Genomic DNA, 17,821 nt, shown 5'->3' on the forward strand with positions numbered 1-17,821 from the left:
TGGAGGAATACATTCAGGGAAGGGGCATGGCGGAGATCAAACGGGAGGGAGTTCCAGAGAGTGGGGACCACCACAGAAAAAGCCCTCTCCCTAGTCCCCACCAACCTAGCTGTTTTAGTTGGCGGGACTGAGAGAAGGCCCTGTGTGGCTGATCTTGTGGGGCGGCATAATTGGTGGCGTTGGAGGCGCTCCATCAGATAAACTGGGCCGAGACCGTGTAGGGATTTAAAGGTTAATACCAACACCTTGAATTGGGCCCGGAAAACAACTGGAAGCCAGTGCAGATCGAACAAAACTGGAGTGATGTGCTCCCAGCGACGACAATTTGTAAGTAGTCGAGCCGCCGCACTTTGTATGAGTTGTAGTTTCCGGACCGTTTTCAAGGGTAGCCCCACATAGAGCGCATTACAGTAATCCAGACGAGAGGTGACCAGGGCATGTACCACCAATGGGAGCTGATGAACAGGAAGGTAGGGTTGCAGTCTACGTATGAGGTGTAATTGATGCCAAGCTGCCCAGCTCACTGCCGAGATCTGAGCCTCCATGGACAGCTTGGAATCCAGAACAACCCCGAGGCTGCGGACCTGGTCCTTTAGGGGCAGTTTCACCCCATCGAACATCAAGTCAATATCTCCATTTTTCCTTCATTACTTTTCAAGGGCCCAAATTGCTTGGGACCAGAACCCCTTAAGGGGTTCTCCATCAAGACCTCAATGGATGACTGAAGAAACTCTTAAAATGGTTAAAGAGAGAAGGAAAGCAAAAGCAAATGGAGATAGAAACACGGTCAGAACCCTAAATGCAACAATACAGCGACTAGTACGTAGGGACAAAGAGAAATATTACAATTGTTATTGTATAGAAATAGAAGAGGACAACAAAAAGGGTAGAACAAGAGCCCTGTTCCAAAAGATAAGGGAAATGAAAGGGAAATTTAAACCAAGAGTAGGGATGTTGAATAATCAACAGGAGAACACGCTGACTGACCGAGATGAAATAAAAAGAAGATGGAAGCAATACACTGAAGGACTCTATAAAAGAGATGCCAGAATGGCAGATTCATTCATGGAGGAACCGTATGATGAAGAACCAGAAATTTTAGAATGCGAGGTGAAAGCTGCTCTTAAAATACTTGGAAGAAACAAATCACCAGGAGAGTTGCTACAAGCTACTGAGACTGAATCTGTCCAAATTTTGACAAAAATCTATCAAGAAATGTGGAAAAGAAAACAATGGCTCAGAGACTGGAAGCATTCCATATACATCCCAATTCCAAAGAAAGGGGATCCCAGGGAATGCAGTAATTATTGCCTTAACATCCCATGAAAGTAAAGTAATTCTCAAGATTCTACAACAAAGGCTCTTACCATATATGGAGCAAGAAATGCCAGACGTCCAAGCTGGATTTAGAAAGGGAAGAGGTACCAGAGATCATATCGCAAACATACATTGGATAATGGAATGGACCAAGGAATTTCAGAAGAAAACCACCCTGTGCTTTATAGATTACAGCAAAGCCTTTGATTGTGTAGATCATGAAAAACTATGGAATGCTTTAAAAGAAATGGGGGTGCCACCGCATCTGATTGTTCTGATGCACACCCTATACTCTGGACAAGAGGCTACTGTAAGGACAGAATATGGAGAAACTGAGTGGTTCCCCATCGGAAAGGGTGTGAGACAGGGGTGTATTTTATCACCCTATTTATTTAATCTATACGCAGAACATATCATACAGAAAGCAGGATTGGACCAAGATGAAGGAGATGTGAAAACTGGAGGGAGAAATATCAATAATTTAAGATATGCAGACAATTCCATACTACTAACAGAAACCAGTAATGATTTGAAATGAATGCTGATGAAAGTTAAAGAGGAAAGCACAAAAGCAGGACTACAGCTGAACGTCAAAAAGACTAAAGTGATGACAACAGAAGATTTATGTAACTTTACAGTTGACAATGAGGACATTGAATTTGTCAAGGATTATCAATACCTTGGCACAGTTAAGATAGAAATCTTAGCTGAAAGATGGAACCAGGGTAGGGAACATTTAATCTAGCCAACTCACTAGGGATTAAGTGCCCTCAGGCCAGGCCAGTCATCAGAAAGCCATTGTAGGAAGAAAGGAGCCTACTGTTGTGGAGATGTTAGATGGGAGCACTCAGGAGTAAAGATGGATGCCCCCGAAGGGCTGCAATTCTAAACACACTTACTAAGGGACTAAGCCCCATAGAACTCAATAGGACTTCTCAGTAGATATGGTTTGGATTGTGTTATTGGTAAAGCTTGACTAGGGATCCTCTGCAAAGATATCCATATCCTAGTAGGGTTGGCAACCCCCTGCCTGGAATGCCCTGCCCCTACCTTTTAGCATCCAAATTTCTTTACAGATTTGACCCTTTACTTCAGAAAGAGGTCTGAGAAATGAGTAAGAAGAGTCTCTAACCTCGTAGTGGTAAGAGTGTTGGACTGCGACCTGAGAAACCAGGATTCGAATCCCCACACAGCCATGAAGCTCACTGCCTCTCAGCCTCAGAGGAAGGCAATGGTAAACCCCCTCTGAATGCTGTTTACCATGAAAACCCTATTCATAGGGTCGCCATAAGTCGGGATCGAGTTGAAGGCAGTCCATTTCCATTTTGTGGGCTACTATAAACTCACTTTGTCAGCCAACCCAATTCCAGTGAATATAATTGACAGAGAGAAAGCACACATGATTTGGTCTACTTTCATATGCAGCAGCTTGGGAACAACAACAATTGCAGCCACACTGCCAACTATGTGAATTCTCTTTTCCCACTATTGGCTAAGAAACAAACAACAAGGTGCATCATCAGTGGGTTTAAGAAGGTTGAGCGGAGCACATGGAACCACTGTTGTTACTTCTATGGATGAAAGGGGGTGAGGATAAAGGTAAATGAAATGGAAATAGAAAAAGGTTATGAACCAAAATTAAGTATAGAAGTAAACAAGGTCATGTAGATGTGTACAATCTGTTCTCATTACAACATTGCTGGTCTCAAGCCCATCCCTAATCATATACCTAGTTCATCATCTTCAGTAGTTACCTGAAATCTATGAGAGATGTGCCATAGAATTGTATGCAGCAGCCCAGCACTTAAGACTATGAACATTTGGGGACATGAGTTTTATTACTAATACTATGGAAAAGTTACCCTTGATTAGAGTTCCTCAAAGTTACTCTCGTAAGGTAAGCTGCAGCAATAAAAGTAATTTGGATATAATTAGCATAATCCCTGGATGCCTTAGACTTTTGTGAATACTACCACTTTGCTTAATTTCTGCACTACAAAAAATTATTTAGCTAAGCTCCTCTTGTGGTCCTATTTCAGTCCAGTTAAATTCTGATTGATCCCAAGTCATACATTGAGCTTCCCCCATTGGCTCTCCATATGTCCAGTGCCTCATTTTCATGAAGGACGCAGTTCAGAGCATGAAAGAGTTAACCAGCCTTTACTAATATGCTGCTGAGGAATTATGGCACATTTAATAAAGATACTGATTTGTTGATTTTAGGGTCCTTCTAATCCAATTCTTTCAAATACAACAATAACCTTACTTGCTGAGATTGGATTTATTCTTTTATGCATAGTGATTTAGATCTCACTTATTGTATTGCTATGGTAGTAATCCTAAAGACATTCACTTAGAAGTATTTTTGAAACCAATGAAAATTTATTTCCAGGTAAATGGATTTAGGATTGCTGAATGAATAGCTGGACATAACTCAAGTTACTTAGATTGTGGCTTCTCAAAAGAAAATGTAGCCGTACAATTATTTTGATTCCCCAGACATACAAAACATTTTCATTGTATCTTGTTGACATTTCATGGTATCAAAAAAGCCCCACCATCATCAAGCCTCTTTGGGATTTTTTTAAACATGAGAGGAATGGGTCTTCAAAGAATGGAGGAAATATTTCAACAGCTATAAAAACTCTGATGTTCAGACTAGAAAGAGTGACCCAAGTTTATTCTCTCTTTCATTCTTTTCATTGACTTTATTTAAATTTGACCCTGACTTTCCAAAAGTGCAGCGCAGCTTAGAACACAACATTGTGGCTATGGAAAAGTTTTATTTTACATGCTTTCAGAAGGATTTTAGTGCCATGTTGCTGAATATTGCATCATTTTATCCTTTGGGTAGCGGACCAAAAGAACATTTAACTTGTTGGGGTAAAAGGAACAATACCTATAGGATTTGAAACAGAATATTAATAAGACTATTACCTAAGGAGGTGGTGGGCTCTCCAACGCTGGAGGCATTCAACAGGCAGCTGGACAGCCATCTGTTGGATATGCTTTAACTTGGATTCCTGCATTGAGCAGGAGGTTGGTCTTGATATAGGACTTTATATAGGACTCTGGCAACCAAGAGGTCTTTTGTATCTTTAAAAGTTGTGCAGGGAGAAAGGAAAATTCCACCTTGTGGTTTTTCCCATTACAGGGTTGCAAGAACACCTGCACTTGGCTGACTTTCTCTTCTCCTAAAGATATAGGATCAGTCTCAGGGATTGAACCTGGCAACCCTATTTCCAACTCTACTGTTCTATGATTATATGATTCTAAGTGAGCTGTGAAAACCTTGTTGGTCCAATCAGCAGAGGGGAAACTAGCAGGACTTGTATCATTCTGGTTGTTGCATATAAAACCCTGTGCTTGTTGGCATGGCTATTTTCAGTAACTTCCCCTTACCCTATTACAGTTCGTAGTGCAGCATAAAACTGGAGGACATGCTCTCTGGACAAAGCCCAATTCACACAAATACTTGCAGTGCAGCAGGTAACTTACAAGTCAAAACTACTCTTGCAAATACAGCCAAGCTGTGGTTAAAGCAAGATCAATAATGCCCTATAAGGTAGAGGAGGAAGATAATATGATGGAGAAGCCATAGACAAAGTGAGATGTGGTTAGAGAATGGAACCTGTGGCTTCAGTTTGCTGTAACAAATGGCAGTGAAGGTCTTAGAAGGTCACTTCAGATGGATAATAAGGTGACTACAACTAGGAAGCTGCTGGTTATGGTTATGCTGATTTTTTGTACAGGAGGAAGGAGGTCCGGAAAGGCTGGACTACATACCATCTCAATGAAGTGGTAGCAAAATGGAAATTTGCAAGAGTAGTTTTGACTTGTAAGTTACCTGCTCCACTGCAAGTATTTGTGTGAATTGGGCTTTGTCCAGAGAGCATGTCCTCCAGTTTTATGAAGCAGGCAAACCTCAGTGCCATTTCTATTCATCATGAAAGTTTGGGTAGGAAACGGGTTATGAAGCAGCTATATATCATGGTGCACCTACATTTATTTTTTCCTCCTTCTGTTCAAAATAGCTGCATCAGATTCTACTCACACAATAACTTCAGTAGTATTTTGACTTCACTTCTCCATACTGTAACTTGCAAGATTAGTTTTTCCTGTTAGGAATTACCACCCCCTATACTGATCTTCACATTTGTGCAGTCTGATTTTATGCACATTTACTTGGAGGTAAGTCTAACTGACTTAGATGGAGTTTAGTCACAAATACGTGTGAATAGCCTGGTTGCCTTATCAAGAGGAACCAACATCAAGCCAGGGGAAGCTTATTTCCTAGTGAATGTGTTCAGAGTTGCAAGCTGACAGTCAGAGTCCATTCAAGTTTATTCAGAAATAAGTCCCACTTTGTTCAACCTTATTCACAGCTAAACCTCATTTAGCAGTTTACCGTTCACAGAGCTTCAATTCACAGCACCCTTGATTCACAGCACCCTGGGAACTTTGGGGAGAAAATGTGCTTTATGTGTAGGCACCAGTACTTACAAGTCAACCTGCACAGCTGCTAGGGTTACCATCATTTTGTCATTTCAAAAAGAGTACATTTGGCTTCAATCAGTGAAAAGTTAGAGTTGTACCATCTCAAAAAGAGTACATGTACTCTTAAAAGAGTACGGTTGGTAACCCTAACAGCCACACAAGTTCCGAGGACTGAAGCCAACCCCATCCTATGCATGTTTACTCAGAAGTAAATTTCCAGGCGTACTCCCAAGTAACTGTGTAGAATTACATTATAGTATACAGGATTACTATTAAGTAAGGTCTGCTAGGGTCAATTTGGGTTACTCTCAAGCAAGTGAGGACAGGATTGGCTCCTGCCTGTCAGAACAAACACGTTTATTTACTGGGGGAGGGCAGACATTTCCCACTGAACTCGCTCTGATTTACTTCCAAGCAAACAACATTAGGATCACTCGTAAAACCTGGACGCAGGTACGCCAAAGCAGTCCTCATAAGAACATAAGAAGAGCCTGCTGGATCAGGCCAGTGGCCCATCTAGTCCAGCATCCTGTTCTCACAGTGGCCAACCAGGTGCCTGGGGGAAGCCCGCAAGCAGGACCCGAGTGCAAGAACACTCTCCCCTCCTGAGGCTTCCGGCAACTGGTTTTCAGAAGCATGCTGCCTCTGACTAGGGTGGCACAGCACAGCCATCACGGCTAGTAGCCATTGATAGCCCTGTCCTCCATGAACTTGTCTAATCTTCTTTTAAAGCCATCCAAGCTGGTGGCCATTACCGCATCTTGTGGGAGCAAATTCCATAGTTTAACTATGCGCTGAGTAAAGAAGTACTTCCTTTTGTCTGTCCTGAATCTTCCAACATACAGCTTCTTTGAACATCCACGAGTTCTAGTATTATGAGAGAGGGAGAAGAACTTTTCTCTATCCACTTTCTCAATGCCATGCATAATTTTATACACTTCTATCATGTCTCCTCTGACCCGCCTTTTCTCTAAACTAAAAAGCCCCAAATGCTGCAACCTTTCCTCGTAAGGGAGTCGCTCCATCCCCTTGATCATTCTGGTTGCCCTCTTCTGAACCTTTTCCAACTCTATAATATCCTTTTTGAGAAGAGGTGACCAGAACTGTACACAGTATTCCAAATGCGGCCGCACCATAGATTTATACAATGGCATTATGATATTGGCTGTTTTATTTTCAATACCTTTCCTAATTATCGCTAGCATGGAATTTGCCTTTTTCACAGCTGCCGCACACTGGGTCGACATTTTCATTGTGCTGTCCACTACAACCCCGAGGTCTCTCTCCTGGTCGGTCACCGCCAGTTCAGACCCCATGAGCGTATATGTGAAATTCAGATTTTTTGCTGCAATATGCATAATTTTACACTTGTTTATATTGAATTGCATTTGCCATTTTTCTGCCCATTCACTCAGTTTGGATAGGTCTTTTTGGAGCTCTTCGCAATCCCTTTTTGTTTTAACAACCCTGAACAATTTAGTGTCATCAGCAAACTTGGCCACTTCACTGCTCACTCCTAATTCTAGGTCATTAATGAACAAGTTGAAAAGTACAGGTCCCAATACCGATCCTTGAGGGACTCCACTTTCTACAGCCCTCCATTGGGAGAACTGTCCGTTTATTCCTACTCTCTGCTTTCTGCTTCTTAACCAATTCCTTATCCACAAGAGGACCTCTCCTCTTATTCCATGACTGCTAAGCTTCCTCAGAAGTCTTTGGTGAGGTACCTTGTCAAACGCTTTTTGAAAGTCTAAGTACACTATGTCCACTGGATCACCTCTATCTATATGCTTGTTGACACTCTCAAAGAATTCTAATAGGTTACTGAGACAGGACTTTCCCCTGCAGAAGCCATGCTGGCTTTCCCTCAGCAAGGCTTGTTCTTCTATGTGCTTAGTTAATCTAGCTTTAATAATACTTTCTACCAGTTTTCCAGGGACAGAAGTTAAGCTAACTGGCCTGTAATTTCCGGGATCCCCTCTGGATCCCTTTTTGAAGATTGGCGTTACATTTGCCACTTTCCAGTCCTCAGGCACGGAGGAGGACCTGAGGGACAAGTTACATATTTTAGTTAGCAGATCAGCAATTTCACCTTTGAGTTCTTTGAGAACTCTCGGGTGGATGCCATCCGGGCCCGGTGATTTGTCAGTTTTTATATTGTCCATTGAGCCTAGAACTTCCTCTCTCGTTACCACTATCTGTCTCAGTTCCTCAGAATCCCTTCCTGCAAATGTTAGTTCAGGTTCAGGGATCTGCCCTATATCTTCCACTGTGAAGACAGATGCAAAGAATTCATTTAGCTTCTCTGCAATCTCCTTATCGTTCTTTAGTACACCTTTGACTCCCTTATCATCCAAGGGTCCAATCGCCTCCCTAGATGGTCTCCTGCTTTGAATGTATTTATAGAATTTTTTGTTGTTGGTTTTTAAGTTCTTAGCAATGTGCTCCTCAAATTCTTTTTTAACATCCCTTATTGTCTTCTTGCATTTCTTTTGCCAGAGTTTGTGTTCTTTTTTATTTTCTTCATTCGGACAAGACTTCCATTTTCTGAAGGAAGACTTTTTGCCTCTAAGAGCTTCCTTGACTTTGCTCGTTAACCATGCTGGCATCTTCTTGGCCCTGGCGGTACCTTTTCTGATCTGCGGTATGCACTCCAGTTGCGCTTCTAATATAGTGTTTTTAAACAACTTCCAAGCATTTTCGAGTGATGTGACCCTCTGGACTTTGTTTTTCAGCTTTCTTTTTACCAATCCCCTCATTTTTGTGAAGTTTCCTCTTTAGAAGTCAAATGTGACGGTGTTGGATTTTCTTGGCAATTGGCCATTTACATGTATGTTTAATTTAATAGCACTGTGGTCACTGCTCCCAATCAGTTCAACAACACTTACATCTCGCACCAGGTCCCGGTCCCCACTGAGGATTAAGTCCAGGGTTGCCATCCCTCTGGTCGGTTCCATGACCAACTGGTCTAGGGAATAGTCATTTAGAATATCTAGAAACTTTGCTTCTTTGTCATGACTGGAACACATATGCGGCCAGTCTATGTCCGGGTAGTTGAAGTCACCCATTACTACCACATTTCCTAGTTTGGATGCTTCCTCAATTTCATATCTCATCTCAAGGTCTTCCTGAGCATTTTGATCAGGGGGACGATAGATCGTTCCCAGTATTAAGTCCCTCCTGGGGCACGGTATCACCACCCACAACGATTCTGTGGAGGAGTCTGCCTCTTTTGGGGTTTCGAGCTTGCTGGATTCAATGCCTTCTTTCACGTATAGAGCGACTCCGCCACCAATACGTCCTTCCCTGTCCTTCCGATATAGTTTATATCCAGGGATAACCGTATCCCACTGGTTTTCTCCATTCCACCAGGTCTCGGTTATGCTCACTAGATCAATGCTCTCCTCTAAGACCAAGCACTCCAGTTCTCCCATCTTGGTTCGGAGGCTCCTAGCATTAGCGTACAGGCACTTGTAAGCAGTGTCTCTCTTCAAGTGTCTTTGGCACTTGTGGTTTGGCCTGTGGTAATTTTGCTCTTCTGAATTTATATCCTGTGCCCCTGCTCTCACAATGCCTACTTCTAGGCCTACCCCTTTTAAAATTTCATCATTTCTTTGGTTTTTATCCCAGGGGGGAGGTTTATTCCGAACCGGACCTTCCTCAGCTCCTGTCGGGTTTTCCCCCTCAGTCAGTTTAAAAGCTGCTCTGCTACCTTTTTAATTTTAAGTGCCAGCAGTCTGGTTCCATTCTGGTTCAAGTGGAGCCCGTCCCTTTTGTACAAGAGAGGAGAAACAGCAATTACCTAGCAACAGGAAGGAGAAGATCTATTGAAACACAGCAGCAGTCTACATTCTCCTTGCCTCCCTGGCTGCACAGCCCGCTGCTGCCCTCCAGCCCTGCTGCCTCTGCCCAGCCACCTGTGATCCTCTGCCTGCCACTGCAACCATGCACTGCTTCTTGGTTGAAGGGGTCCCTGGCTAAAGTTTATGTCGGGTGCCAAACAGGAGGAGGGGACGGGTGAGGCGGGACCAGGGAGGGAGGGAAGAGGTGCTGGCGGCAGCGGTGGTGGCTGGTTGCTGAACAAGCAAGCATGTGCATGCGTGCATGAGGGGAGGCAGCAGCCCTCCCAGACCCCTTCCCAGCAAGCAGAGAGTGAGGATGACTCCCCTGGGAAGGGGCGGCCAGAGCCTTTTTAGCATGTTTTTAAATTGTTTTAAATTGTTTTTAATTGTGTTTTTAAATTGTTTTTTGTGTTTTAAAATTTGTATATTTGTTTTTATTGTTTTAATTGCTGTAAACCACCCAGAGAGCTTCGGCTATGGGGAGGTATATAAAGGTAATAAATAAATAAAAATAATAAATAAAATATGCGTGGCTGGAAGTCAAACATACATGCGTGGCTGGGCAGGAGCCTGGAAAGTCAGAGATCCAGGGATTTGGGAGTGATTTGACTGGAGACCAGAGAGCACCCAGAAAGCCAGAGTTTCTGGCTGAAAGCCGGAGTTCTGGTAACCCTAATTGGTCCCCATCTATTTGGCATTGGTTAGGCCTCATCTTGAGTATTGCGTTCAGTTCTGGACACCATACTTTAAGAATGCAGACAAATGGGAACAGGTTCAGAGGAGGCAACGAGGATGATCAGGGTACTGGAAACAAAGCCCTATGAGGAGAGACAGAAAGAACTGGGCATGTTTAGCCCTGAGAAGAGAAAAGAGGGGAGATGTGATAGCACTCTTCAAGTACTTGAAAAGTTGCCACACAGAGGAGGGCCAGGATGTCTTTTTGATCATCCCAGAGTAGAGGACACGGAATAATGGGCTCAAGTTTCAGGAAGACATATTACAATTGAACATCGCTATTGAACTTCCTCACTATTACAGCAGTATGACAGTGGAACCAATTACCTAGGGAGTGGTGGGCTCTCCAACACTGGAGGCTTTCAAGAGGCAGCTGAACAGGCACCTGTCAGGTATGCTTTAATTTGGATTCCTGCATTCAGCAGGGGGCTGGACTTCATGGCCTTACTGGTACCTTCCAACTCTACGATTCTATAATTCTCCAACAGTATGTCTGAGACTACCTCTGCCAACTTAGTCAGGGAGGCTGTAGTGCGGGGAGAGCAGTACACTAACAACATCGCCATTCTGTCTCCTTGGCCCAGCACCATGAACAGTACCTCAAACCCAGACACAATGTGGATTAGTCTCCTGGCAAGGGAGATGACATTTTTCTGTTTAGCAACTCCCTTGCCCCTCCCCTCTGATAGACTGTTGCTGCATTGAGTATGTGGACAGATACAGCTGGGTTAGCCCCCCCCCCCAGCTCATCTGCCCATGTCTCTGTTATATATGCCAAGTTGGCCCTCTCATGAACGAAGAAATAATGGATGAGTGATGTTTTATTCTGTCCAAACTTGGCATTCAGTAGCAACACCATCAGACCAGGGGGTTGACTGACTGGCAGTCCCAGATTCTGAGATACAGTGGGCGAAGAGGAGGCAAGGGCTTTGATGTAGCTAGCCCTCTTCCTCCCCCGTATATCTTCTCCTGCCTCCATATCTACCCCTACCTTCATCAGCGGGATAGCAGTCCCACTCCCTTCCTCCTCCTGTCCCTGTCCCAGCACATAATTCCCTTAACTCACTTCTAATCACAGGAATAGACCACAGATCCACCCATCCCAGCCAAAAAAGAGAAACCACCCCACCTCTCACCTTGGGTGTTGCAAACACTTCCCCCTGTCTCTCACCCAGGGAGATTCTCTTCCACTCCCTGCTACAGGCTCTCACCCTGAGTGGGTCAAGAGGCTTCGTCCTGCACTCACCTTTACACACCAACTGTCACTCACCCTGGCAAAAACACATGCTCAGAAATAGGACACAAACATCCAACTGAACAAAGGAGCAAAGAGGGGTGGCACTCTTGCATCGACTCTGAAGGAACAACCCCAAAGGAACAAGACTCTTTGGTGCTTTCCCTTCGGGACTGGCCTGCCACTTGACAGCAGCAGGCCTTATATGACTGCTGGTAGCCAGGTGCTAAAAACTTGCCTCTGGGGCTGCTGCTTCTATAACTGTGAACTGAATTTGGCTACTGGTGGAAGGTCCAGAGAAGGTTGCTAGGAGCCAAATGGTTCACACAGCTGAAGTGTTAATATGTGGCCCCTCTACTATAATGAGAAATACATCTAAAGGAACATGTCTAATGATCTATCAAGATATTATATATTTTTGTATTATATAAAATATATTATTAAGGCAATATTTCCAGAAACACAGATCTTTTTTGTCATTTAAACTAGCAGAAAGCATGATATTTAAAGTGTGCATCCAATAGGCTTCTTGCTGTGTAACAACTCTAAATATATCCTTTTGTATAGAAGAATTGAAAGACAGTGGAACTGTAATTATTTTCCAAAGAATGCTTAGTAAGTGGGGCTTCCTGATTGCCATTACAGATCCTGGATTTGTGTTCGGTAATCCTCACTTTAAGTGGTCTAATGGTCTGCCAAGCATACAGTTTTGCACATGGGCTTCTGATTACATATACCACATGAGCAGAATTACAATTAGTGAAGGACCTGAACACAAATTTGCTATTATCCTCCAGATGGACAATTTAGTTAGTTTCCAGAGTTTGAGCACAATATGTGGAATGTCCACATTTAAAATGTCCAATCAGATCTTGTACTCGGGTGTGATACATAAAATATCAGAATGGGGCAGTTTTTCCGCCACATTCTGTGTCCTGCGAAAACCCACAAGAGGGGCTTTTTGGCTTCCTGATGAAGTACAATGTACCAATGTTTATTTGGAATATGTTTTATATTATAAGCCAAGTGATTAAATTTCAAAGACCAAAAGAATCTATCTATATTAATATTAGGATTAACATATGTCTAATGTTATCTGCTCTTGATCTAGACTTTTGAACCACCCAGTTGGGGAAGACCATATTATATAAATCCATTAAAAAATGTCTGTTTGTGACTTATACACACATTCTGATGTACAAATTATTTTTAAATGTAGAAATTACCCATGTGGTAAAATATCTTTCAAATATTGGGGTGACACCTCAGATAATGCAGTAATGCATTTCTATCTGTAGGTTTGGTGTATTCTGTTACACCTATTATACAATACAATACAATACAATAAAGATTTATTATTGTTATCATTGTTATTAAATTTCTATCCTTCCCTTTCTCCCAGAAGAAGCCCAGGGATCAATGGGTCACCCATAATACTTGAAATATTTTTGAAATGGGTTATAAATAGAATTTAAAATGTTCTCTAACCCAGTCATATAAATTAGCAATGCTAGGAGCCACTGGACTACCCAGAGCAACCCCCTTAATCTGGAAGAAAAACTGAATGTCTGATATAAATTAGGTTTTTCTAGGATAATATCCAGAAAATACAGTTTTTAAAAAAGTTTAGTCAGATTTTTCTCAGAGGAGAGACATTAGAACTAATTCAATGGCTCCTTCATATGGTATGAAAGTACATGAGGAATTGACATCCAGTGTAATTAAGCACGTATGCCTGTCAGCCCTTTAACGCTCTACCTGTTGAATAAAATATACGGTTTTCCAACCAGTTGTGAATCCACCTGACAGTATTTCCATGTAGTCCGCATTTGACGAGTTTGCTAATCAAAAGGTCGTGGGGGACTTTGTCAAACGCTTTGCTGAAATCTAGATAGATGACATCTACAGCATTTCCACCATCTACTAGGCTAGTGACCCGATCAAAAAAAGAGATGAGATTAGTTTGGCAGGATTTTTTCTTGACAAACCCATGCTGGTTCCTTCTAATCACAGCATTGTCATCTAGATAGTTGCCAATGGACTCTTTTATTATCTGTTCTAATATCTTTCCTGGTATTGAAGTCAGACTGACCGGCCTGTAATTCCCTGGATCTTCTTTTTTACCCTTTTTAAAGAGCGGGATGACATTTGCCCATCTCCAGTCCTCCGGCACCTCTCCCATTCTCCAGGATTTCTCAAAGATGATGGCAATAGGTTCCGAGAGTACATCCGCTAGTTCCTTCAATACTCTGGGATGCAGTTCATCAGGCCCTGGAGATTTGAACTCATTTAGGTTAACTAGGTATTTCCTGACTATCTCCTTATCAATCTCGAACTGCAATCCCGACCCCTTACTGAGATTGCTACCAATGCAAGGTTGCACACTGTTCCCTTTTTGGGAGAAAATGGAGGCAAAATAGGCGTTGAGCAATTCTGCTTTTTCCTCGTTATCTGTCAACATTTTGCCATTTTGCCATCCTCACTGAGCAGCAGTCCCACCATTTCCTTGGTCTTTCTCTTGCTTCGAACCTTGCTCTGCTTTTCTTTGCGGCTGCGCGCATTGCACGCGCAGGGTTGCCATCAATTAAGATGGCAGCTGAGGTTTCAATAAAGGACTGAAGCCTCTGCCACCATCTTGGTTGATGGCAGCAAGGGCCCCGGCATTCCTGGAGCCGGCCCTGCATATAGGTTAAAAACCAACATTTTGAACTGAGCCCCAATATATGGCAAGTCAGTAGAGCTATTTGCATACAGGTGATAATATTGTTTTCTGAATGATCATGCCAGCGACCAATCTTGCTGCTATGTTTGAACCACTTGAAATTACCAAGCTGTCTTAAAGGCATCCCCATGTACAAAGCGCTATAGTTTTCTAATTTTATGCTAGGTTTGTCACATGGAAAACATGTGGAATGATGGTGCTTCACTGGTGAAATAGATTTGCGTAGTGGTTAGAGTGTTGGACTATGACCTGGGAGACCAGGGTTTGAATCCCTACACAGCCATGAAGCTCACTGGGTGACCTTGGCACAGTCACTGCCAGAGGAAGGCAATGGTAAACCACCTCTGAATACTGCTTACCACGAAAATCCTATTCATAGGGTCGCCATAAGTCAGAATTGACTTGAAAGCAGTCCATTTCTATTTTCAAACTCTGTTCTACAGAAGTCCAATGTAGGGCTCATTTGGCTTATGTGAATGCTCCATTAAGCTGCATATTATAGGATTCCAAATAATAGGATATTATAGGATTCCAAATAATAGGGTATTATAGGATGCATATTGTTATGAGCATGGGGGTTGGGATGGATGATTCCTGTGGGTCACCTTTCCAGCCTCTGATTTGGAATCCTAACCCTGGGGGCTGGCTCTGCTAGCCAGATGAATCTCCTTTGTTAACCAAATATATTGGCCAGGTAAGATAATGAGCCGATCAGTTGCCTAGCAATGGTGAATGGGCCAGGGAGATCCTTTTGTCATTGAAACTCTTCAGGAGAGCCTCCTTCCCCCCTCCTGGAGCCCAGGAGACTTTTGTGTTTTTTAGTGTGTCTAGAGAATTGCTGGGAACTGGAAGGCAGGGCAGAGGGAGACTGGCTCTCTGCCCCATGGCCTTTGGGGTACCTCCTGCAACCAGATGGAAAGACTGGATATTGGATTGCTGATGCATTGAGCCCCTCCATCCTTGAGCTCAGGTTGGAATGTGTGTAAATAAATAAACCATATTTCATAAAGACACCGCAGTCCTTCTTCCCAAAGGAAACCAAACCCTGGATGGGCACAGGGACCCCCAAAATCTCACAGCTCAGAGACTGGGGGAGGCGCGCAACAATATTATAGGATTCCATTAAGCTACATATTAAAGAAACTTCTTCAGTTCTGTTTTATAGGCTATAATAAAAGGGGCTGCACTTTTAGAGTTGCCACAGTATTTGTCCTAAAGTGAGATTTTGAGGTGAATTTGGGGGGTGCTGATAGGATGAAACATTGGTTGAATATGAGATAAGTAAAAATAGTTTCAGTAAGATTAGTGAAGTTTCTCAGGTATTCCCCAAATGCCTGTGTAACATGCACTTTCTTCTTCCCCTTGTTAGACGTGGTGGCATCATACCTAGTGAAAATTAGCAATGAATGTATAGTTTTTTTCTATTCCGAGATTATTATGTATAGGTATGTCCTATCTATAAGTTTTTAAGGGAACACAGGTTGTGTTATTAATGAACTATCACATAGTAATTAGGCTTGAAATTCCTGTTCGTGTTGGCTGGTGAAGCTCATTGACCGCATGCATTTGACATGATGCAACCTCACTTGCACTACTCTGTACAGTTCTGATCACCTCACCTCAGAAAGGATATTGTAGAGCTGGAAAAGATAAGGGCAAGCAAAATGATCAAGGGGCTGGAGCAACTCCCCTATGAGAAAAAGCTACAACATTTAGGACTTTTTATTTTAGAGAAAAGGAGAGATAGAAATGCAAAATTACGGGTGGTTTGGAGAAAATGGATAGAGAAAGGTTATTCTTTTTTCATGACTTGGGGACATCCAACAAAGATGAATGTTGGAAGATTCAGGACAGACAAAAGAAAGTACATCTCACATAGTCATATAGAATAATTTAGTTAACCTATGGAAATTGCTTTCATGAGAGGCTGTGATGATCAACCACTTGGGTGGCTTTAAAAGAGGATAAGACAAATTCATGAAGGATAAAGCTATCATCAGTGGCTAATAGCCACAATGGCTATGTTCTTCCAGTTGCTGGGACTTGCAGGTGGGGAGAATGCTGTTACGTTCATGTCCTGCTTGCAGGTTTCCCAGGCATCTTGTTGGCCACTGTGAGAACAGGATGCTTGACTGGATGGGCCTCTGACCTGGTTCAGCAGGCTCTTATCTTCTTATGACATGAGCAAAATCAACCTTTTTAGATATCACTCCAAACATTGGGTTTGAGCATGTACAGCTGAACACATACAGGTTGATCCTAGCAGATTGTGAGTGCCTGTACACCACTGACTAGCATGGAAGGGACTCATGTACAAACAGAATTTTTTTAGTTTGGATCATTATTTGGGTGAATTAGTCAAATTAGATTCCCCTCCCTTGGAGATATAGAGGGTACATAAAGAGTACATAGAGAGAATATGGTTCCTGACTCCAGGAACCATAAGCACAACAGAAATCTGCACATATGTACACTCACTACAATACTCACAGAGCCTTTGCTATTATTACCTGGATCTGAGCTGGCAAGACCAATTCTGACCATGATGGATTGGAGAAATTGGAGAGGTGACAGGGCTATTCATAAATAGAGATATTCATAAATCTTAGCCAAGAATCTGGTAATGCTTAAGTATTAGCAGAAGATACTGCTTTGTTAACCAGACAAGAGCAGATGTTCCAGCCCTTTGCTTTTATTTGGGTTGTACCAAATGACCAAACAAGGGATGGATTGATTCCATAAAGGAAGCCACAGATCTGAATTTACAAGATCTGAACAGGGTGGTTCATGACAGATGCTATTGGAGGTTGCTGATTCATAGGGTCGCCATAAGTCGTAATTGACTGGAAGGCACACAACAACAAACCAAATGTTCACTCACTGTGGGAGCTGAAAGTAGTTCAGGAGAGGGCCAAATTGGTACCTCCCCCTAAATTATGTGAATATCACCCTCCTTTCTTCACAGCCGTGGTTTACCCTCTTTGCTCTTTCAATGGTTGTCTTCTAGGCAACCAGGGATTACACACTGAACATAAAGACACCACAATGCTAGATAATCAGGGTTCCCTCTGTGATTTTATTTTTAATTCCATATTTTTATCCTGCCTTTCTATTTTAATTTCTATTAAGATTTTTAATTCTGTTTTATTTTTGGTTTTAGTAATTTTTTAAATTTATATTTGTAGTTTTTCTTATTGCAAGCAACTTTGGACAGGCCTTACCCAGAAAAGCAGCATACAATTTTTAAAAATTAATTAAAATATATTCAAGGTGTTAACAAGGCCAAATCAATTTGCTATGAGGGGAAATGAAGCCAAGTGATGATATTCCCATTTCTGAATGAACACTTTTTGCTCCCTCCCAAACCTAAAAAAATGTCAAAAGTGATGCACTGCTTGCTATGCCAGTATTGAACATTTTAGGAAAACCATCCCCTTTCCTTTCAGGCCTATTATTTAGACTGAGCCTGGCAAA

The sequence above is a fragment of the Rhineura floridana genome, chromosome 8 (assembly GCF_030035675.1).
Source record: "Rhineura floridana isolate rRhiFlo1 chromosome 8, rRhiFlo1.hap2, whole genome shotgun sequence".
In the NCBI taxonomy this organism is placed as follows: domain Eukaryota; kingdom Metazoa; phylum Chordata; class Lepidosauria; order Squamata; family Rhineuridae; genus Rhineura; species Rhineura floridana.